At 27.8% G+C, this 24,623-nt stretch overlaps 1 non-coding gene across 1 annotated transcript; it reads right to left on the reverse strand.

Annotated features, from left to right (window-relative positions):
- Positions 1 to 21,402: 21,402 nt before the first annotated feature.
- On the reverse strand, positions 21,403 to 21,476 carry Trnat-agu. The gene has a single exon. It is a non-coding gene; the product is annotated as a tRNA-Thr (tRNA).
- Between the last annotated feature and the right edge of the window lie 3,147 nt (positions 21,477 to 24,623).

Genomic DNA, 24,623 nt, shown 5'->3' on the forward strand with positions numbered 1-24,623 from the left:
AAATGACCATGAATTATCTATTATTATGATACAAACGTTATTGAGACGATATGGCTCTTTACCGTAAGATGGACGGTGGCGTTGTTTGCTCGGTGGGTCTTATATACGTGACTGAATAAAGTAGTCAGTACTTGTCTCGGATAGCTTATTAGGTAGAGCCCTTGGCGCGTAACCGAAAGATCTGGGTTCGATTCCCAGTCTGGGCTGTCTGATTATTTTTTCAATTACGGATATTTCAATTACGAATATAAAAAATATTCGCTTTCGGGCGTAAAAAAGAATGACATTACCAAAATTTATTTTTGGGTAAAATATAAATAAAATAAATGATTAAACATTGACAATTAAGAGTATTTAAAAAAATAGTTTCGAAAAATATAAATCGAGTAAAACACTTAAGAATATGTTAGGACAGGTAAGTATTTAAATTTTGAACAAGATACTGGGACGCTTTTTGAACTAGTAATTATTGAATAAAAAATCATTAAACTTGGCAGGAGTAAATAATAGTCCTTCGTAAATTAATTCTTTTATTTTTAAATTTAATCATTGAAAAAAAATAACTAAATGATAAATAAATAGGTAGTGTTCACGCATAAAACTGCCTTATCTCAGGACCCACATATTCAACTGAATAAACTTTACTATAAAGAAATTACTAATGAACGTACAACCAACATAATCGGAGAGATTGATTTAATTTTTTGGTTATTCTTTATTTTAGTTTAGATAACTTATAAGACATAATTATTAAAATGCAGCTAGATTGGGGTAGAAAACTAATTATCAACAAAAAATTTCATTTGCTATACTTTGATGTAGACCGCAAGAGAGTGCCAAAAGTAAATTATTTACTTTAATTTTTTTAACCAGTGTTTAGAGTATTTACAGTCAGTCGATAACCTCCTTCAGTGCATTTTACATGTGTTTCAAATAAACAAATCTATATATTCAATTGGTATTTGTTGTCACTGGTCCAGACTGAATTACCGACAGACTGTACTACATGTTCTTAAGTCAAGATGATAAAATTCAAGGCAAAAAATTGTTGAAACAAAACAACTAGCTGTCTTTAAAATAATTTTCTTGGATCCAGATTATCTCTTTAAAATACAAGAAAATTTTTTAATTATCTTAACATAGTACAATAAAAATAAGCTTTTTGCAGGGTCTGTGCAATTTAATTATTAGACCAAGTTCATATACTTTATATATATTGTTTTAAGCCATAAAAATCCTTGTTCTACACAGGACTCATGTCTTATGTAAATAAACAATAAGATAATTTTTTTAAACAGTGATTGGAGTATTAACAGTCAGTCGATAACCTCCTTCAGTGCATTTTACATGTGTTTCAAATAAACAAACCGATATATTCAATTGGCATTTGTTGTCACTGGTCCAGACTGAATTACCGACAGACTGTACTACATGTTCTTAAGTCAAGATGATAAAATTCAAGGCAAAAAATTGTTGAAACAAAACAACTAGCTGTCTTTAAAATAATTTTCTTCGATCCAGATTATCTCTTTAAAATACAAGAAATTTTTTTAATTATCTTGTCAAAGTACAATAAAAATAAGCTTTTTGCAGGGCCAGTGCAATTGAATTATTAGACCATATTATAATAATGCAAATATTAAATTGGCATTTGTTATCACTGGTCCAGACTAAATTACCGAAATCAAACTGTACTTCATGTTCTTAAGAAACAATTGTTTCCCTTATTGGAGCAACTATATAAATACTAAATAATTGATGACTTACTATATTTACTTGTATAATAATTTACATCATTATAATATTAATGATACAAAAATGACTTGCCAGTATATGTATAACGATATGATGTATATATACCAGTAACGAAAAGCTTCAAATGACGCGACGGAGTGACCCAGTCTGAGGTCAGTCAACTATCCCTCAATACGATTCATGCTTTTTATAATAAGAAATATTAAAGCGTATTTTTCAGTTTTCTTAGTTATTATTTATTTTTCAATTTAAAATTACACCGGCTTTTTTTTTTGTATTTTGATATGTCAACTATTGTTATTCTTATTATAAGCAAATATGAATCATATAGCGAGATAAAATTAATAAAACAATAAGCTCACGAATACTGTCAGTGATTATCAGTATCATTATTACCACAAAACTATCAACGATGCTTGATAATATAAACAAGTGTTTGATTACCTGTCGTAAATAATCGAGGGTCGCATTTCCTACTACTGTTGCATGAATAACTACTCATAGTTTTATAACTTATGAAGCTTGGGTTTACTGCTTTAGTTTAGGATAAAACTTTTGTTAAATTTTCAATTTAATACAACTTCATTTTCATGAATCATTTAAAAGAGATCGCAAATTTTATTTCAATTACTTCATTGCTAAAATTTAGTTTTTATATTAATTAATCACATTATTAAATAAACTTTAAAATAAAAATAAAAATTCAATTTCATAGTACAGTTTTTGGTGTATAATTATTTAAAATATATTTTTTTTTTTCCATTTTAATACATTTTTAACTTCCCGCTGAGAAAATCGAAGATTTTTGAAAAATCGGGAAGTTCCCATATAGGAAAGAACAACGGGCCCAGGCTTGGCCCAACTCTGTGAAACTCTGGCCCAAGCTTGTAAGCCAGAGTTGGCCCAGCCTTGGTGGAAGTCTGGAATGATAACATGGGGCCACGGTTGGTTGCCATGACTGGGCCAAGCTTGGTTGCCAGGGCTGAGCCATAGTTAATTTTCAAAAAATTTTAAATTTTATTTCTGATGTAGAGCTAACGTAAATTCAGACCGCTTAACTCTTAATTTGAACCTAATTTTCACAAAGTAAAGAAATAAAGTGAAATTCGCATCCGTCCTAACCGAGATTCGAACCCGAGCCGCGCGCTTGCCAGACCGATGACTAACCCCTACACCGTACGACTGATATATTGAAATACATCTCATCATTCTCATAAACTAAATCTATAAGGTGACGGTTTATTTATATAACTTATGATATTTAATATTGTGTTTTGATGAAAAATAACTATTTTTTACAAATGTTTATTAGGTAAAAAAATGTAAGAGTCAATTTCTTATATTACTTTAGACTTTGTAAATCGTTCTGTACATTTTTAATATTTTATTATAAATTTTAATGTTTAAAATTATCAACATTAAAAATTCAACTGTAAATTATTATATTTTAATTTTTTTAATACCATATCAATCTTGATGATATGTAATTGTTTTTGTTAAATAATAAATTTTCGATTGTAGCATTAGCTAATAAATATTCGTTAAACAAAGAATATTTACTGTTAAGAATTATATTACTTAATGATTATTTAACTTTAGATTTTCCATTGAATGGTCAAGACTAGGTAACCCATCCTTGGCCCAAGTCTGGCATACCATCAAATGGCCAGAGCTAGGTGAGCCAGTCTTGGCCCAAGACTGGCGCGCCATTGGACGGCCGAGGCTAGTTAACCCAGCCTTGGCCCAAGTCTGGTTCACCAAAGAAACGGCCAAAGGCTGAGTTCCCTAGTCTTGGCCCAACTCTGGGACGCCAAGCCTGGCGTCCCAGTGTTGGCGCAAGCTTGGCCCCGTCGTTCAACTCTGGGGACTCCTACATGGGTTATTGTTTTCACTCCGTTTTGCAAAAATCGAGGTTTCAACAGATCTCGACGTTTTGAAGCCCTAAGAAGCTTTCTTGACTATTTATACGATGATGTCCGTACATCTGTATGTATGTATGTATGTATGTATGTATGTATGTATGTATGCATGTGTGTGTGTGTGTGTGTGTGTGTGTGTCTGTAAACCTCTTATAACTTCTGAACGGCTTGACCGATTTGATCGCAGTTAGTGTCATTCAAAAGGTCTTCACCAAACTTAGATTTCCTGTGAGGTGGAACCGATTCGGACTAGTAGATTTCGAGAAATTGCAAAAAAAAGTGAAAAAAAAGTTGTTTTTTTTTTTCATTTTTTTTAAATATCTCCGAATTGGCTGAACCGATCGAGCTCAAAAACTAATCAGCTTTTAACCTTGAAAACCTGCATCGATCGCCACTAAAAGCGTCAGAATCAGTTGATGCGTTCGTGAGATATCGTTGTCGAAAAAAATCGAAAAAAGTGTTTTTTTTGTAATAACTCCGAAATTTTTCATCAGATCGATTTTTTTGTTCCAAATTATTTATAGAGCTTAAAAAACTACATCGATCGCCGCCAACCACGTGAAAATCGGTTGATTCATTCAAAAGTTACATCAGTTTCAAAATTTAAAAAAATCGTGTTTCATCGAACTTTGATAAGATTTCGAAAAGCTCAAAAACGTCATAAGTGCAATTTTAAGCGTCTAGGTATGGAATTAGCGGGAAGTTGCAGGGATGGCCTTTAGGGTCAACCGTTTTCCTAATTTTTTTTTATATTATGATCAATAGTAATCTTAAGGCGATCCACGCAAAGTAAAATTTTTAAAACTTCCTAAAAGTTTGTAAATTCAATCTTTGTAACTTAATAATTAATGAAAAAAATTAAAAAACAGTAGGTTTTCGGGATATTTAATTAAATAATTAGGTTTGAAAATTGTAATTTTTACATGTAAAATGGAGACTCCACCAGCCGTGTATTTGGTTAAGAATTTAATGCAATTAACGATTTTAAAAAAATTTTATTTTCATCAAATTTGATTGAAAAAATAATAAGCTTTCGATTAAAACAATAAAAAAGTAGTTTTCCGAACGTATTACGGAGATATTTTATATTTTTTATGAAAAATCACTCGGAACTTGCGTTCTTTAAAGTCTTATATTTGACATGGCAACACCGCTTGCGCAGTTACTCGGCGCATAAGTAACCCGCGGTTTTTTAAATGCTAGAAGATCTTAGTCATTTTAGTTAGACAGTAAACATAAATAAATTTTAAGATTAGGGAACTGTTGCGGTGTTGTCAAGTGTATACCGGTAATTCAGAGTGCTATACTTTTTATTAGTCAATTAAATGTTAATAATTATTTAATGAGTAAATTTTTCGGAAATTTCCTCAAAAATGTTATTAATTAATTTAAAAATTGATTTTAAGATGTACAACAAAAGTATTTCTACGTATGTCTACTTCTATATTATACATGAGGGAAATAATTCCACAAATTATTATTAGTTTTTTTGTCAAGTCTTCACACACGTGTCGAACTGGAACTTTGATCGAGTCAAGGACGAAGATAGTGACTAACTTCGCAGAAGTTTGGTCTTATAAAATAAAAAAAGTCTTCAGATAGTGAAGCTACTATAGCTTTATACTTACAATAAAAAGAATATAAATCTATCTAAAAATATAAGACCTAAATAGATGATCATAATTTAAAATAAACCAATTGTTATCTGCTTATCTCTATTGTTTTTACGATTATTGGATTAAATAACTTAATTAATTTAAATATTTACAAAATTAAATACAAATAACGATTTAGATGAATACATCAAATAAAATCATGACATTAAAAGTTATTATAGTTACGTCATTGATAAAATGAATAAAAAAAACGAACGCATTCCCTTGAGTACGCCCGTGACTCTTTGAACTGTTTCCTTGAACTCTAGGCAAGAATTTATCTATCCTAATTAATTAAAACAATTCAAGTATTATTTCTTGACGGAAGAATATATATATGTTAGATAAGTTATCAGATAATATACTTATAAAAGTTTTTCAATATTTTATGAATATGAGAATCAAATTATTATTCATTGATGCTCGTCATTGGATAGTAATAATATTAATAATAATCCAAACTTATTAAAAAAATTATTATTATTATCATAAATATTTTTTTCTATAATTTTTTCTTTCTATGTAAAGAATGTTAATATAAAAATAATAAGTAGAAATACGTTTTTTATGCATCTTAGAATCAATTTTTAAATTAATCAATAACATTTTTGAGGAAATTTCCGAAAAATTTACTCATTAAATAATTATTAACATTTAATTGGCTCATAAAAAATATAGCACTCTGAATTACCGGTATACATTTGACAACACCGCAAGAGTTCCCTAACCTTCAAATTTATTTATGTTTTCTGTCTAACTAAAATAAGATCTTCTAGCATTTAAAAAACCGCGGTTACTTATGCGCCGAGTAACTGCGCAAACGGTGTTGCCAAGTCAAATACAAGACTTTAAAGAACGGAAGTTCCGAGTGATTTTTCATAAAAAATTTAAAATATCTCCGTAATACGTTTGGAAAGCTACTTTTTTATTGTTTTAATCGAAAGATTATTATTTTTTCAATCAAATTCAATGAAAATAAAATTTTTTTTAAATCGTTAATTGCATTAAATTCTTAACCAAATACATGGCTGGTGGAATGTCCATTTACCTACATGTTTAAATTACAATTTTCAAACCTAATTATTTCATTAAATATCCCGGAAACCTACTGTTTTTAATTTTTTATTAATTATTAGGTTACGTAGATTGAATTTACAAATTTTCAGAAAGTTTTAAAAATTTGACTACTTCGTGTGAATCTCTTTAAATACTTAGATTTTAGAATTCTAACTATGAGAGCCGTAGACACCTAGTGGAATTTTTTCAAACTAATTATTTGATCCATTTTATTTTTAATTATCAAAGAGATCCAAGTACCCTTCTAGTGTAAAGAATGTATATAAAAAAATAATACGTAGAAATACTTTTGTTATCTTAAAATTAATTTTTAAATTAATTAATAACATTTTTGAGGAAATTTCCGATAAATTTACTCATTAAATAATTATTAACATTTAATTGACTAATAAAAAATATAGCACTCTGAATTACCGGTATATACTTTACAACACCGCAAGAGTTCCCTAACCTTAAAATTTATTTATGTTTACTGTCTAACTAAAATGACTAAGATCTTCTAGCATTTAAAAAACCGCGGTTACTTATGCGCCGAGTAACTGCGCAAGCGGTGTTGCCAAGTCAAAAAGAAGACTTTTAAGCACGGAAGTTCCTTGTGATTTTTCATAAAAAATATAACATATCTCCGTAATACGTTCGGAAAGCTACTTTTGCACGCCTCATAGCGCGAAGCGCGTGAGGTTGTGCTTTATACTCGACTTGTTAAGGTCAAGCAATTTTGTGATCTTTAAATGTCTCTATCATAACCATATCACACTTATACAATAATATAAGTAGATGTACACCGAGAAAACACTTAAATTAATCCATCTTTTATTTTCTAAAATCATTTCATGTAGCTATTTTGAAAAAAAAAAAAAACGTTTTAAAAAAAATTTTACGTGGACGTCCGGATGTCACCCCATTTTGGATGTACCAACGATTACTCCCAAACGAATTGATATTTCAAGATCAGACCTTTTTTGTTAGTTTAAGAATGTGCTGAATTGGGTCCGTATTTCATATCAGTAGTCTAGTTTACGTATTTTTTTTTTTAAATTGAATTTTTATTAAAATTTACTACGATACAACCGTACAAAGACAAACAAATTTTTCTTATTTGTCACGTGAAAACTATGGCGCCACTTGATCAAGCTAAATTTTTTTAGACTGCGTGCGCATATGACAAGGAAAAAGGGCGCTGATATTTGAAAAAAAAAAAAAAAAAAAAATACTCTGTAAGAAATTACTTAATTATAATTTTTTTTTTTTTTTTTCAATCAATTACACAATTTATTTTTTCTTAAAAAATGAATGAACGTTATGAGGCGTGCACTTTTGGATTTTCCAAACTTTTTTATTGTTTTAATCGAAAGCTTATTATTTTTTCAATCAAATTCAATGAAAATAAATTTTTTTTAAATCGTTAATTGCATTAAATTCTTAACTAAATACACGGTTGGTGGAATCTTTATTTTACATGTAAAAATTACAATTTTCAAACCTAATTTTTCATTAAATATCCCGAAAACCTACTGTTTTTTTATTAATTATTAATGATTAGGTAGATTAAATTTACAAATTTTCAGAAAGTTTTAAAAATTTAACTTCACGTGGATCTCCTTAAATAGTAAAAAATTCTGAAGCTTTCAAACTATTATTAGTCTCTAAAAAAACTCAGCTAATAATATTTCATAGCTAAATTTCTTCTCAATAACAAACAATCGCTAAAAATCCTACATAAAAAAAAAATCAGAAACATTCCACTTATCACCAGTGCACACACTTTAAAAAGTTTAAAATAAACTCAATACCGCATCAATTATCATTATCATTATCTGGTTAATTTCGTTAATTATTCCACTAATTACCTCGGATATATCTTGGTCAATACCACGAGATGTTTGAAGGATACATATTGGTTCAGTAAAAAAGATAATTATTATTCATCTTTTTATCAACAAATAAAACAAATATTATTGCAAAAAGATATTGGCTTAAGAGTTGTTGATTAGCTAAAATTACTCATAAATAATGAAACTATTATTATTTATTAGCAACCTCTTGGATAAATCTTGATGACATATTATGTTTAAGTTAAACGACGTAATTTCCGCTTGGATGATGACTCGTTTCTTCTATTCTCATGACCTCGTCCAAGCGCCAAGTTGTCATTCAAAAATGACTCATTCAAATCCAACTTAAGTTTTAGTTTCTTTGATGTTTTTCATTTTTATCGATAAAATTAATCGTTAAAAAAATTTGCTATTTTATTTATAAAAAAAAAAAAAAGATAATCACTAGATTATAATTAAAAATGTTATGAAATAATAAAGTAACCTTGACTTATTTAAAACGTTAATGAAAATCAAGTTCATTTGAATAATGTAATCTTCCGGTGAGTTTTAAATAATTTACAATAGTCATTAAATTAGTTATAGTTAGATTTTAATACATTAGGATTTAGTTATAAGTTATAATTTATTATTTAAGCGGTGACAAGTATTTATTTAGTCAGTATACATACAGTGGTATGATATTATATATACATATCAAACTTATCGGTGTGTATGGACATAACATTATGAGAAAACCGAGGAGCGCGACGAACGCGGTTGACCTTGTCCTTGAGATTAATCTTTTCTCGTTATCGGACGACGTCGAGGCTTGATATTCTTTGCCATCTAACCGTTACTACTCGTATCGAAGAACAAAAAATAGTCAACAATATTCAAATTAGAATTTACCCTCGGATTTCACAAATATGTCATTATTTGTCTATGTATAAAAATTTTCGTAAATTTGGGAGTAATTTTTTAGGATACAAACATACTTTTAAATTTAGCGAGTTTACCAAAAAAATTAATTATTTATGGATGGTAATATTTAGATGTTGCCTTTGTAAGTTTAAAACCTATTTATTAAATTTAATAATACACTGTAAAAAAAGCGGTGTTAAAATGGACTCATTTTAACACCGCTATGTAACACCTGTGTATTAACACCGGTGTAGCGGTGCTCTTTTGCGGTGTTAAAAATCCGGTGTAATACCGGTGTAACAGCAGAATAATTTTACACCGTATCGGGGTATGAATATTACATGATCCATAAAACACAATTAATATTCAATAATTATCAAAATGAGACAAGTAACATTTATTTAAGAATTTTCAATTTATAAAATTACGCAGAAATCGATTTAATTAATGTTATACAAGTTAAATAGTATTTACAATATTAAATGTTTAGGAACAATATAATAATTATTTTTATCGTAACCATGATGTTTCTCATAATATAATGGATGTTTTAAACATGACAAATCTACAGCTGTGCAAAAATGAATTATCTATAAGAAAATCATTTGAAAAACGTTCAAAATTGTTCTAAAAATGTCTCAACTTTGTTGTAAAAACACTCTAAAACTGTCCAAAAAATGTTCCAAAATTGTCTCAAAAATATCCGAAAAATGTCGCAAAAGTATTCAAAATTTGTTCTCAAATAGTTAAAAAAATGTTTTAAGATTATTCAAAAAAGGTTCCACATAAGATTATTATTATTATTATTATTATTATTATTCCTATTATTATTATTATTATTATTATTATTATTATTCCTATTATTACAAGACTTAAACGCGGTGAAATAAAATACCGGATTTTATTAAAAAAGAAATCAAACTTTTGTAGACTCAACTTACAAAATAAACGATTAAATTAGAAAATTTTAGTAATTGTAAAACAAATTTGCGGAATTTCAGTAGATAAAATTATATTTTTATTTAAAACCTCCTTTTGTATTTTTACATACTCGATTTTGGAAAATTACATTTTTATCATTATTACCAATCATAATTTATAAAAATGAAAACATTTTTTGGTAATTATTTAGAAGCGGGGGATTAACCCTATTTTGCCCTAATATGTTTGACCATAGAAAAATTTTTTTTTATCCAATTGATCAATTTTTTCTTTAAGTTGTTCATTTTTTTATGTATTTTACAAAAAAAAAAATCTATCAATAAGAGATAAAATAGATATTTTAATCAAAAACATGAAAGCCAATATTTTTTCCAACTTTTAATGGCAAAAAAACTATCAAAATCTTTATTTTTTCTTTTCACGTGATTTTTTATCATAAATGCGCTGTAAAAACAAGCAGAATAAAAATTTAATTTTTCACCTAATTATGGCCTAAAACATGGATGATTACACTTGTAAACATTTACCCAAAATATCTAGTCTACTATAATTATAATTAACAAAAATAAAAAAATTTTTTACCAGACACAGTATTAAAAAAAAACAATTATCCTCCCGGAAATTTGCTTCAAAAATATTTTGGAAAATAATGGCTTTTTTTTTTTAACAGTTTTATATAAATTTATAAATGATTATTTTTTGTAATTGCAAATTATAAATTTTTAACTAATAAATAAAAAATCTTGTCAACAATAACAAAATAATTAAATTATTTTTTTTTAAACTGATAAAAAATTTAAATTTATTGTTTAATGTTGCAAATAAACAAGCAGAGTTGTTGAAAATATAAAACTCAATTATTCAGTAAAAAATGTATTGAACAAACGTAATTTTATGACATCGTTAAAGTCATTCCCTTGTAAATATGAATTATCATAAAAATAATTGTTATCGCGAAGCCAAGGTCCTAATACCAATGAGACCCAGCATTTATACATGACTTTCAGACCAGACCAATACTAAGTTATTAGTTATTACTTACTGCTATTACACATATCTAAGATTCCATTTAGACAAATAACTGTATGGAAGTGTACAAGTGTATCAAGTACAATGTTAAATGTTAACTATTAAGTATTATGCTTTGCCTCGGGCTAAGCGGAAATATTGGTCGCACCACTAAAATTTTTATCGGAGATTTCAAGGTGATAGTTCTATAAAATCTTATTTTTAGCATTTTTTTCTGTATTTTAACTTCCCGCTAAAAATCTCAGATTTTCAAAAATCGGGAAGTTATTGTTTTTACCCCGTTTGGCAAAAATCGAGTTTTCATCAGATCTCGACGTTTGAAGGTCACAGGAAGCTTCCCTGACTACCCCCGCGATGTTGTCACTATGTCTGTATGTATGTGTGTGTGTGTGTGTGTGTGTGTGTGTGTGTGTGTGTGTGTGTGTGTGTGTGTGTGTGACTATGTGACTCGCTTATAACTTTTGAACGGTTGAACCGATTTCATCGCGGTTGGTGCCATTCGAAAGGGCTACGCTGAACTTAGATTTCCTGAGAATTTGAACCGATTCGGACCGATAGATTTTAAGAAATCTTGAAAAATCTTAAAAAAAATAAGAAAAAAATCATTTTTGAAAGTAGTTTTTTTGGAATATCTTTTAAACGGCTCTATCGATCAACTTCAAAAACTAATCCGCCCTTAAGCTTGAAAAACCACGCCGATCGGCGTCAACCCGATCAAAATCGGTTGATTCGTTCGAGAGATAGCGTGAACGAAAGAAAACCGAAAAAAACCGAAAAAAGTGTTTTTTTCACATAACTTCGTCATTTCTTCTCGGATCACTTTTGATGACATAGCATAATTTATAGAGCTTAAAAAACCGCGTCGATTGCCGCCAAAAACGTAGAAATCGGTTAATTAGTTCAAAAGATATCGTCAATAAAAGATTTGAAAACAAGTGTTTTTTTAAAATCACTGCGACATTTTTAACTTCCCACTAACAAAATCGAAGATTTTCAAAAATTAGGAAGTTATTGTTTTCACCCTGTTTTTTTTTTTCTTTACTCACGTCTTAACGATAATAATTTTTTGAATGAGCTTGGATAGCTCAAAATGACACGAAAATTATATTTATGAGCTCGAAAAGCGCAAAAAGTAATAAGTGCAATTTTAAGCGCTTAAGTATGGAATTAGCGGGAAGTTGCCGGGATGGCCGTTAGGGTCAATCGTTTTCCAAATTGTTTTTAAGTTATGATAGTTAAATTCTGATAAATTATCAAATATTTGTATTTAACTCATTTTTTAATTCAATTTTTCTTAGATAATATTTTACATTGTAATGATTAATGATTAATTGCGACCTTTTACAAGTAAAATTTCTTAAGAGGCATTGTAAGTAATATAAGTAAAGAAATTAACTGATTTAAATAGTAATTATAAAAAAAAATTGCCGAGAAAGTGTACTTAAAAAATTTGAACAATTTTTAAGTGCATGACTTATAATGCTCATTTAATTATGAAATAATAATAACATAAAAAATGTGGAAAAAGAAATATAAGACAGATATATAGTCTTTTGATTTTTTTTGTTCTATTAATTGCAATTAAATGACACACTGATAAAAGGATTTAGTTCTATTTAAAAAGATTTAGTAATAATTACTTAATTATTTAGTAAGAAACCTTTAATTACCAAATATTTGGTAATAGTTACTAAATAATTTATTAAAGCTCATTTATTTCCACCAAATAAATATTTAGTAGTATTTAACAAATGATTTATTGCTACGCAATAAATCGTTTATTGGTATTAAAAAAATTCATTTTTTAACTAATTTTAGCGTACCACCGAACTTTTTTACTCAAAATAAATCAAAATTATTAAAATAAATAATTTTAAGTAAAAATATAAGGTATTATAAAAAAAATAATCTCATTAAATTACAATTTTTTATTTGAGACTTTTATAAAATTTAAAATTAAACAAGTTTTTAACATATTAATAATAGACTAATTGAACAAATTTAAAATAAACTCCACTGAGAAATGACATATAAGCCATTTGGGAGTATGTGTGTTTTCAAAGGGAAGATAAATCTCCCATAATCAAGCTGAATAAAATAATCTAAGTCAGTGAATAGGTTATGTATCACATTGGAATTAAAGCATAGCCATCTACCGACAATACTTACCAAATAAATATTTAGTACCTACTACTAAATATTATTTGGTGGAAACAAATATTTATTTCCATGTACTAAGGCTTTGTTTATGTTAATATAATTTATTTAGAGTAAAAAAATTATTTATTAAACTGTAATAAATAATATTGATGGGTAAGAAATATTTTTTTTTCCCAAATAAATGACTAAAAATTTTGTTACTAAATCAGTTTAGTACTCCGTACTAAATCCTTCTATCAGTTTTGATTTTTTTACTTTATTAATTGCAATTAAATGACACTGAGTTACATAGTCATTTGCAATAGGGAACTTGCAATTCCTTCAAAGAATTAAAAATAAAAAAATTTGACTCAATTGATGGATTTTTTGGCAAGCTACAGTGTTTACTCTTCATACTTGACAAACAGGAAATTTTTAAACTATTTTGATGTTTTTGTCCGATTCTTTTACACTAAATAAATTTTTAAAAAGTATGGAATTAATCTCCATTAAGTAATCTTGGCAATAGTACGCAAAATATCTTGATTATATTAACTAACAAAGCTATAATAATAATAATAGTTGCCGAATAAAATTTTTCGATCATAAAGCACTCTCTGACGCTTCGCATTATGAGTCGTGCAATAATTATCGATTTGAAAGCTAAATTCACTGATGAAGTTGTAAATTTTTTTTTTTTACTAATTACAAATATTATTGCCCAATTTAATTTAAGTCTGTAAGAAGTTAATTGCATTGCTAATTAGTAATAAATAAACAAAGTATACAAATACATGTAAGAAAGAAATATCACTATTGATAATAAAAATTGCAGACAACAATTTCCATAACGATTTTTCTAGAGCATTGGAATGTCATCGTAATCAGACAAAATGACCCTATCATAACTATCGTCCTTGACAAGATAATATCCAAGCTGACGTTAAAACTATCATAACATTGCGCAATCTAGCGAGTCACGATCTAAGTTTATGTTTTTTGTTTGTTTTTCAGAAAATTATTTAATGAGCACTGTATTAATTGACACAGTCGATCTTCATCAAAGTTATTAATCATGTAAAGCTTAAAAATACTTCAAGTCAAGTTCACTTTTAAATTAGAACAAAACAATTAAGTTTTAATATTTTTACTTTACATTTTTATGTATATGTGAAGGACAAGGTTACGTGATCACAAATGACTAGACGTTACTTAGCACCGACTTCTTATTACGTTATTCAACTTTTTTTTTTGTTACTGTAGTTAAGGTAATTCCTCCGTTGTATAGTGTGATCAGAGAGCATTTACTGTTGTCAGATAATTATTTACTATTAACTATCAATTAAGTGAGCCTTAAAATCCCGAATTTTGGTATTAAGGAGATCCGAGTGTAAAGAATGTCTATAAAAAAATAATCCGTAGAAATACTTTTGTTATGCATCTTAAAATTAATTTTTAAATTAATTAATAACATTTTTGAGGAAATTTACGGAAAATTTACTCATTAAATAATTATTAACATTTAATTGACTAATAAAAAATATAGCACTCTGAATTACCGGTATACACTTGACAACACCGCAAGAGTTCCCTAACCTTAAAATTTATTTATGATTACTGTTTAACTAAAATGACTAAGATCTTCTAGTATTTAAAAAATCGCGGTTGATTATGCGCCGAGTAACTGCGCAAGCGGTGTTGCCAAGTTAAATACAAGACTTTAAAGAACGGAAGTTCCGAGTGATTTTTCATAAAAAATATAAAATATCTCCGTAATACGTTCGGAAAGCTACTTTTTTATTGTTTTAATCGAAAGATTATTATTTTTTCAATCAAATTCAATGAAAATAAAATTTTTTTTAAATCGTTAATTGCATTAAATTCTTAACCAAATACATGGCTGGTTGAGTCTCCATTTTACATGTTTAAATTACAATTTTCAAACCTAATTATTTGATTGAATATCCCGGAAAGCTACTGTTTTTCAAGTTTTTTTTATTAATTATTAGGCTACGTAGATTGAATTTACAAATTTTCAGGAAGTTTTAAAAATTTTACTACTTCGCGTGGATCTCCTTCAATACTCAGATTTTAACATTCTAACTATGAGAGCCGTAGCCACCTAGTGGAATTTTTATTAACTAAATTTTTGATCCAATTTATTTTTAATTATTAAAGAGATTCAAGTATCCTTCTAGTGTAAAGAATGTATATAAAAAAATAATACGTAGAAATACTTTTGTTATGCATCTTAAAATTCATTTTTAAATTAATTAATAACATTTTTGAGGAAATTTCCGATAAATTTACTCATTAAATAATTATTAACATTTAATTGACTAATAAAAAATATAGCACTCTGAATTACCGGTATATACTTTACAACACCGCAAGAGTTCCCTAACCTTAAAATTTATTTATGTTTACTGTTTAACTAAAATGACTAAGATCTTCTAGTATTTAAAAAATCGCGGTTACTTATGCGCCGAGTAACTGCGCAAGCGGTGTTGCCAAGTCAAATACAAGACTTTAAAGAACGGAAGTTCCGAGTGATTTTTCTTAAAAAATATACCATACCTATACCTAATATACTATACCTAATTTTTTAATAAAAATTTAGAGTATTAATAATCCGAACAAAAACAGTTTCACTGTAAAAAAATCGCGCCAAGTCCACGTTCATAAGACTATTAAGAAAAAAAAATTTGTTTTTTTCTTTACAAAAATATATAAAATAAAAAAATTAAAAAATCCAAGTAACCGATATGAATGTTTATGATTTTCGGAAATTAGAAAAAATTTTGGTACAAATTTAAAAATTAAAAAAAAAGTTTGGTACGTATTTAGTGTGCGCGGTTGCAAAATTAAAAAAAATTGAAATACACAATGACGCACACCAAGTACGTTCCAAAATTTTTTTCTTAATTTTTAAATTTATAACAAAATTTTTTTTAATTTCCTAAAATCATAAACAATCATATCGGTTACTTGGATTTTTTTATTTTTTTATTTTATATATTTTTGTAAAGAAAAAAACAAATTTTTTTTCTTAATAGTCTTATGAACGTGGACTTGGCGCGATTTTTTACAGTGAAACTGTTTTTGTTCGGATTTTAGTATTTTTTGTAATTATAATAAAAATTTACAATTGGTACCAACTTAATAATTAAATCTCGCGTTGATTGCATTTTTTACAGCAAACTATCCCCTTGAAACTACAGTTTATGTAAAAATAATTCCAGCGCACCCTGGCGGGTGTAGATGCAAGCTGTGAAATATCTATTTTTAACTGTAGTTTCCCATCTAATGAAGGATTACTATGCATTCTCGAATTATTTAGTCTGTGGCAGATCACTTTGCCCATCGAAAAAAAAGTCAGGATCGAAATTTTTGCGTTGCTATAGTTTGTGCTGATTAAATATAATAATTTCAAGTAGATTAATTGTTATAAGTGAATATAATTAATTAATAACAGTCAAATAAAGTATGAATTACTGTTATAATATACAATTTAGGAAAAAAAAGTACCGTAGAATTAATTAAAATTTTGCAACCTCAAAATACCGTTCTGCTTACAGTAAACACAGTCGGTAGTCTGGCGCTCCGTTTACAGCAGATTTGAACGGAACTTGGCGCCAGATTCTACCGAATCTGTGGATCTTTAATGTACCCTTAATAAATAAAAAAAAATCCGATCCCAAATTCCTTTATTTTCCCTGTCGAAAAAATTCCCGAAAATCACCTCTTTTTTTTCGATCGTCACAGTGGTGTTCTCCTTTCAAAACGGTGGTGTTCTGCTTTCAAAACGGTCAAAAATTCTTAAACTTCAAAATTTATTAATAAACGTTATTATTAAACCGTGAAAAAAAAAATTAACAAAATCTGTCGAAATGTCGTTTCACGGAGAAACTACCTTAAGCCCTCACGAAAAAAATTAAATTATAAAATTTACTCAACATAACATTAAATATTACAAAGGATCATGTTAAAAAGTATAAAAGCCAAAATTTATAATTTAATATTAAAAAAAGTTTTTTATAGCGTTTACTACAATAAATCCCAAACTGTAACTTAAAAATAATTGTTTCAAATATTAAAAAGTACTGAGGCAGTAATTATAGTTACTTTTAATAAAATTAGATAATTTTTTTTAAAAAAAAAAATTGCGTGTTTGATAGTTGATACTGGAACAATGTTTATGCAGTCGGTGGCTCATAGCTGTTATAATTGCATTGATCGTCCACGAAGGTTGCTTTTCTATCCTCCAAGTAAGGACAAGGCTACCGGCTGACATTGCAACGGGCTCTGTGAGACTTCGAACCCTGACACCAAGGCTAAAAAATAATGCTTTGACACTCTAACACGTTACAGTATCTTTGCGTACCGCTAAAATTTAATTAGGTGTCCAAATTGATCAAAGTACGCTCTATATTTTATGACTGTCATTATCGAAAAGATTTTATCGACTGGCTTCAGATTTAAAAATTATAAACTTATCGAAAAATTGATTATATTCTTTACAACACTTGTGATAACTATTTGAAAATCTATAAATATAAAGTGATAAGTGATAAATTAGAAACATAATGGTTTGATAATATAAGTTTAGTAGTCTTATAGATAACATTAACGAGTTATAGTTGACGTCATCAATCCTACACGGATAGAAAAATATATTTAAAAATACTATGAAAGCATTGTAATTTTTAGTACAGGATATTGTAGTGCCGGACCAGAGCTCATAATACATTTAGTTGATTCAACTAAATAGATCCTCACGTGGACAAAACTGCTGCTTATTATATGTGTATTTCACATATATCATATATATCACATATATAAAATATATAAGCTCATTCTAAGGTTACACTCATCGAGACCTTTCATTTGAGTACCCACATGTATTTTTCATATATATTTTGTATATATGATATTCGATATATTTGTGATATATATAAAATATATAAAAAATGCATGTGGGTACTCAAATGAAAGGTCTCGATGAATGTAATATCGAGATGGGCTTATATCTTTAAAAATGTCGATAATTAAGAAATTGCATTGTATTATCAAAACTAAAGAGTTTTTTGAAGATATAAGCTCATTCTGATGTTACACTCATCGAAACCTTTCATTTGAGTACCCACATGTATTTTTCATATATATTTTGAATATATGATATTTGGTATATTTGTGATATATATAAAATATATACAAAATGCATGTAGGTACTTAAATGAAAGGTCTTGATAAATGTAACATCATAAAGAGCTTATATCTTTAAAAATGTCAATAATTACGAAATTACAAAATACATTGTATTTTCAAAACTAAGGACATTATTGAAGATAGAAGCTCATTCTAATAATACACTCATTGAGACCTTTCATTTGAGTACCCACATGTATTTTTCATATATATTTTATACATATGGTATTTGTTATATTTGTGATATATAAAATATATAAAAAATGCATGTGGGTACTCAAATGAAAGGTCTCGATGAGTATAATATCAGAATGAGATTATATCTTCAAAAATGTCATTAGTTGACAAAATTTCATGTAATTTCTTAATTATTGACATTTTTGAAGATATAAGCTCATTCCGACGATACACTCATCGAGACCTTTCATTTGAATACCCACATGTATTTTTCATATATATTTTATATATATGATATTCGTTATATTTGTGATATATAAAATATATAAAAAATGCATGTGGGTACTCAAATGAAAGGTCTCGATGAGTGTGACATCATGATGAGCTTATTTCTTTAAAAATGTCGATAATTGAGAAATTACATTGTATTTCATCACCTTATGATATTTTTCAAGATATAAGCTCATATCGATATCACACTCATCGAGACCGTTCATTTGAATACCCACATGTATTTTTCATATATATTTTATATATATGATATTTTTTATATTTGTGATATATATAAAATATACAAAAAATGCATGTGGGTACTCAAATGAAAGGTCTCGATTAGTGTAGCATCGAGATGAGCTCATATCTTTAAAAATATCATTAGTTTAGAAGATACAATCTCATTTATTAATTATTGACATTTTTGAAGATATAAGCTCATTCCGATGATACACTCATCGAGTCCTTTCATTTGAGCACCCATATGTATTTTTCATATATTTTATATTTGTGAAATGTATAAAATAGATGAAAAATTCATGTGAGTACTCGAATAAAAGGTCTCGATTGGTGTAATGTCGGGATGAACATATCTTTAAAAATATCATTAGTTGACAAGATTCCATGTTAATTCTTAATTATTGAAATTTCAAGACTTTTCCTTTGAGTATTTTTTCGTGATGGTAAATATCTTATTTTTTTAAATGACTCTTGAAATATTTAAGAACATATAGTACAGTTTAATGGAGGCAATTCAGTCTGGACCAGTGACAACAAATACCAATTGAATATATCGGTTTGTTTATTTGAAACACATGTAAAATGCACTGAAAGAGGTTATCAGACTGACTGTAAATACTCCAAGCACTGTTTCAAAAAAATATCTTATTGTTTATTTACATAACACATGAGTCCTGTGTAGAACAAGGATTTTTAAGGCTTACAACAATATATATAAAGTTTATGAACTTGGACTAATAATTAAATTGCACAGGCCCTACAAAAAGCTTATTTTTATTGTACTTTGTCAAGATAATTAATAAATTTTGTTGTATTTTAAAGAGATAATCTGGATCCAAGAAAATTATTTTAAAGACAGCTAGTTGTTTTGTTTCAACAATTTTTTGCCTTGAATTTTATCATCTTGACTTAATTAAATTTTGAAATTATCTTGAAATTAATTATAATGAAACAAAATAATGTTGGCCTACAATTTTGCACTAAGATTTTTTACAAAAATCTCAAAGGAAGATTGAAAAAAAAATTGCACGGATATAGTATATTACATACCTAGGCCAGTAAAATAAGAAAAGTCTCAGATCACATGTAATTGTTGGCCGAGGCGAAGCCGAGGTTGACAAACATGTGATCTGAGGCTTTCTTATTTACTGGCCAAGGTGTGTATACTATTTTTCTGCTCGACGTAGCCGGAATGTGGCAACTTTGTTTAGCGCAGCGGCCAGAAAGTTGCCACTTTCCGGCCGGAGGGCAGAAAAAAAAATTTCGTTCTGGTAACCTAACTGTAGAGTTACCACAACTATGCACAGTTTACTATTCGTTGTAGAGTTACAGTAACATAATGTTATTTAGTTCTGATAACTCAATGTTGTTGAGCTCTCAGAGCTCTACGGGATTGTTCTCAGAGCCAAACGGTATAGTTGAGAGCGCCCTACGTTGCGCAGTAGTAGAGTGCGCTGACATATTTCATAGCCTTCTAAAATGACAAACAGAATTATTTTGTTACTCATCCAAATTATTAAAAATATATGAGGACAATTAAGTTTCCAGTTTATTTATTTAAAGAAATTGGTTTTTTTTTTTTTTTTTTTTGTCAAATTGAATTTCGTTAGAACAGTTTTGTATTTATGGTTTTTCAACGTTTATTTCCAGTGACTGTTAATTAAATTTATTAGTTGAAGATATTGTGATAAGTGATAAGTTATCGGAATACATTAAAAAGACCCAATTTAACACAAAATAAAATTTGTTTTTGTTTATTTATCTTTTCTCGTGCATATACGGTAATGATTTTATGTCCAATATTTATTGATATAATTAAGAAAATAAGATAATTTTGTGACGACCATATTTTTATTTTACAAATAATTTTTATTTGTAATGTAAGTTCTATTATTATTTTATTTCTATTATAATACTATTCTTATTTGTCATTTACAATTATTGTTGGCAATATAAATTCCTTCTGCCGCATGTATTTATTAAATTATCAATGCTAAATCGTAAAAAAAAATTATTAAGCAGACTTCCAAAAATTTGTTATAGTCTCAGAACGATCCTGTAGAGTTGTGAGAGGTAAATAACGTTTAGCTCTCAGAGCTCAACGATGTAGAGTTGCAGGAGCTAAACGATATTGTTACTATAAGAATACGTTAACCTACTGGAACTTTTTACAACTAACTAACTACTATAGAGTTCCTATAGCAAAATCTTTTTCTCTGTGTAATTTATGCAAAAGTGTGTGTTTCCCATAGGCTCCGGGGGGATTCGAACCCCCCATCTCCTGTTTACTAGACAGACGCTTTAACCAACTAAGCCACGGCGCCGTAATGGAACTTGGAAGGATGCTCGATGGAGTCAAGAAAAATTTCTCTCTATACACTGAAAAAAAAAAAAAATTAACTTGAATCACAAGAAAACATCTTGAATCAAGTAAAATTTACTTAAGGTAGTACCACAGATACCATAAGCGTAAAATGTTCCATACAAAGCCTTATTTGATTAACGTAGTTGATTTTTCTATGCAAAGTCGCATTAGAGAAAGAGAGACAGAGATAACTTTTTAAAGTTTCTTATTAATTATTACTATCACATGCTCTGAATCTGTACTTTTAATTACGCAAAGTATTCAATGTGTCATTTATTTTCATCACCTAAATTTTTATTTAAATCTGAAGGTAACTTATTGTAAAATAAAATAAAAATGTAATTTTTTATAAGACAATGTTTAACTCTAAGACTTTAAAAGGTAAATATTTTTTGAGTGGTTCTCTAGAGATTTTCTAAAATTTAGTGGGCTTATTATCTTACTATAATTTACTAATGTGTCAAATTTCATAAAATTCTGAACGGTAAATCTCTAACTGAGGGTACTAACTTAACAAAAAGTAATCAAAATGTTTATAAAAAGTAATTTAGAGATAAAATTAACTAACTCAATGAGTAAGACTCAATCTTTTTACAACAAATAGTTCATACATTAATTTTTAATAAAAAATTTGGTAATACCACATGAATAGCTTCAACTCTACGAAAAATCGATCGATTCGAAAAATTTATTTTTGATTACAGTTTTAATTTTCTACTATTAGAGAAAAAATTGTTAAGCTTATAAAAAAATCTTTATAATTACTATCAAAAATGAAATTCAATTTTTTTTCGAGTTTAAAATTGTTGAATTTAAAATAATTACTGATTTTAATTAGTGAAATATTCATAATAAAAAATAAAAAACTTCTATTGCTTTAAATTAGTAAAATATTAAACAAAATTTACAGTAAAATAAAAATTTAAAAGTAAAAATTAAGAATAATTGAAATTTTTTCATGTAATGATTATCTAGAGCTTTTCCAACATATACTTTTTATGAAAGAATACCTAATTTTCATCACAATCACACATATGTCATGTTTATAACCCGGCATATGTTTATTTTCTTGATCAATTTACTGAGTAATCAATTCGTCCTATTTAAAAAATTATTTATAAAAAGAAAAAATTAGTAAATATATGTGGCTAGCTACACATAGTACGAATAAAGAACTAACCAGACCCGGAAGCATTGAGCGATAAGAAATCCAGCGCGTGTATCACCCTAGCTTATCCCAGGGTCATCTGCTTGAAGCACGTTTTTTTTTTTTTTTAGATCAAAGCCAATTTTATTCGGAATGTTATTATGTAATTGAATAGAATTAATTTCGCTTTCAATTGAGGATATTTGATACTTTATACCCCTTGATATCAATAAATAAAATAACTTTTTCAAGAAAATCATCTGTTAATAATTGATTTTTTTTTCTTGGATATTTTTGAAAAAAAAAAAAAATCTTTAAGAACATGTAGTACAGCCTGATGTCGGTAATCCAGTCTGGACCAGTGACAACAAATGTCAATTGAATATATCGGTTTGTTTATTTGAATCACATGTAAAATGCACTGAAGGAGGTTATCAGACTGACTGTAAATACTCTAAACACTGGTTAAAAAAATTAAACTAGATAATTTACTTTTGGTACTCTCTTGCGGTCTACATCAAAGTATAGCAAATGAAATTTTTTGTTAATAATTAGTTTTCTACCCTAACCTAGATGCATTTTAATAATTCTGTCTTATAAGTTATCTAAACTAAAATAAAGAATTACCAAAAAATTAAATTAATCTCTCCGATTACATTGGTTGTACGTTTATTAGTAATTTCTTTATAGTAAAGTTTATTTAGTTGAATATGTGATGGGTCCTGAGATAAGGCAGTTTTATGCGCAAACTACCTATTTATTTATCATTTAGTTATTTTTTTTTCAATGATTAAATTTAAAAATAAAAGAATCAATTTACGAAGGACTATTACATACTCCTGCCAAGTTTAATGATTTTTGATTCAATAATTACTTGTACAAAAAGCGTCTCAGTATCTTGTTCAAAATTTAAATAGTCCCTGTCTTACATGTTCTTAATTAGTGTTACAATTTCAAAAAAAAATATTTGGAAGATTATTGTCATCGAAAAAAAATAATAGATGATCTAGAATATAGATCTGGTGTTTATAAAACAAAAAAAAATGACCACAACAACACAAAAAACGTCGGATTAGTATCCTTGACACACTAAAAAATCTTTTGGTGTATCACCTGAAGAGCTTACATTAGGGGCCGTCTAAGATTTAAATACATAGCGAGGTAGAGATGGACAGAGAGAGAAATATGAGGCATTTAGAATTCTTATAATACTCTCATCTTAACAAGTATATATAATACGTAACACTCTTTCTATTCGACAACTCTCTCATTGGTACAAGCAGAGTAGAGGCTGAATTCACCTTCATATATTTGGAGGTTTTAGAGAATAAGAGGGTCTTTCCCATCGCTTGCCTATGCCAATTGCCACTGTGGCTAAACTTATTCAAGGTCTACTCGATAAATTACAAAGTAACCTTAAAGTCGACCATAAAAAATAACTTTTTATTACGACGTTTCTTTAAGGACGATTTGTTCACAAGTTACCCAATCTATGTTTTAGTGAAAGAAGCTTTGATTTTTTTTTTTTTTAAATAGAAGAGTACATTTGAAAAATAATATGATGTAATTTATTTGAATAGAACTTGCAAGAAATTTAATTATCATGGATTTGCGGTAAAATAATTAGGTATGGTTTGTATTCGTTATTTTTTTATTGAGGTGTATAGTAAAAATTAATCAGAAAATTTACTATTATCGGAAGGTCAATGCAATGATAAAATCATTATTGCACTGTAAAAATAGCGGTGTTAAAAATGGACTTATTTTAACACCGCGCGGTGTTAAAATTAAATAACACCGGCGTAACTTTTCCGGTATTAAAATACCGGTGTTAAATTGGTGTAAAACGGAGAAATACCAGTGTAAAAGAGGAGTAACCATTCTATTTAAAATATCAAGATTATAAAATCTATAAAACATAATAAAATTTAGTTTTTAAATTAAAAAAATAAATAGAAA

This window comes from Cotesia glomerata, linkage group LG8, assembly GCF_020080835.1.
Source record: "Cotesia glomerata isolate CgM1 linkage group LG8, MPM_Cglom_v2.3, whole genome shotgun sequence".
NCBI lineage: Eukaryota > Metazoa > Arthropoda > Insecta > Hymenoptera > Braconidae > Cotesia > Cotesia glomerata.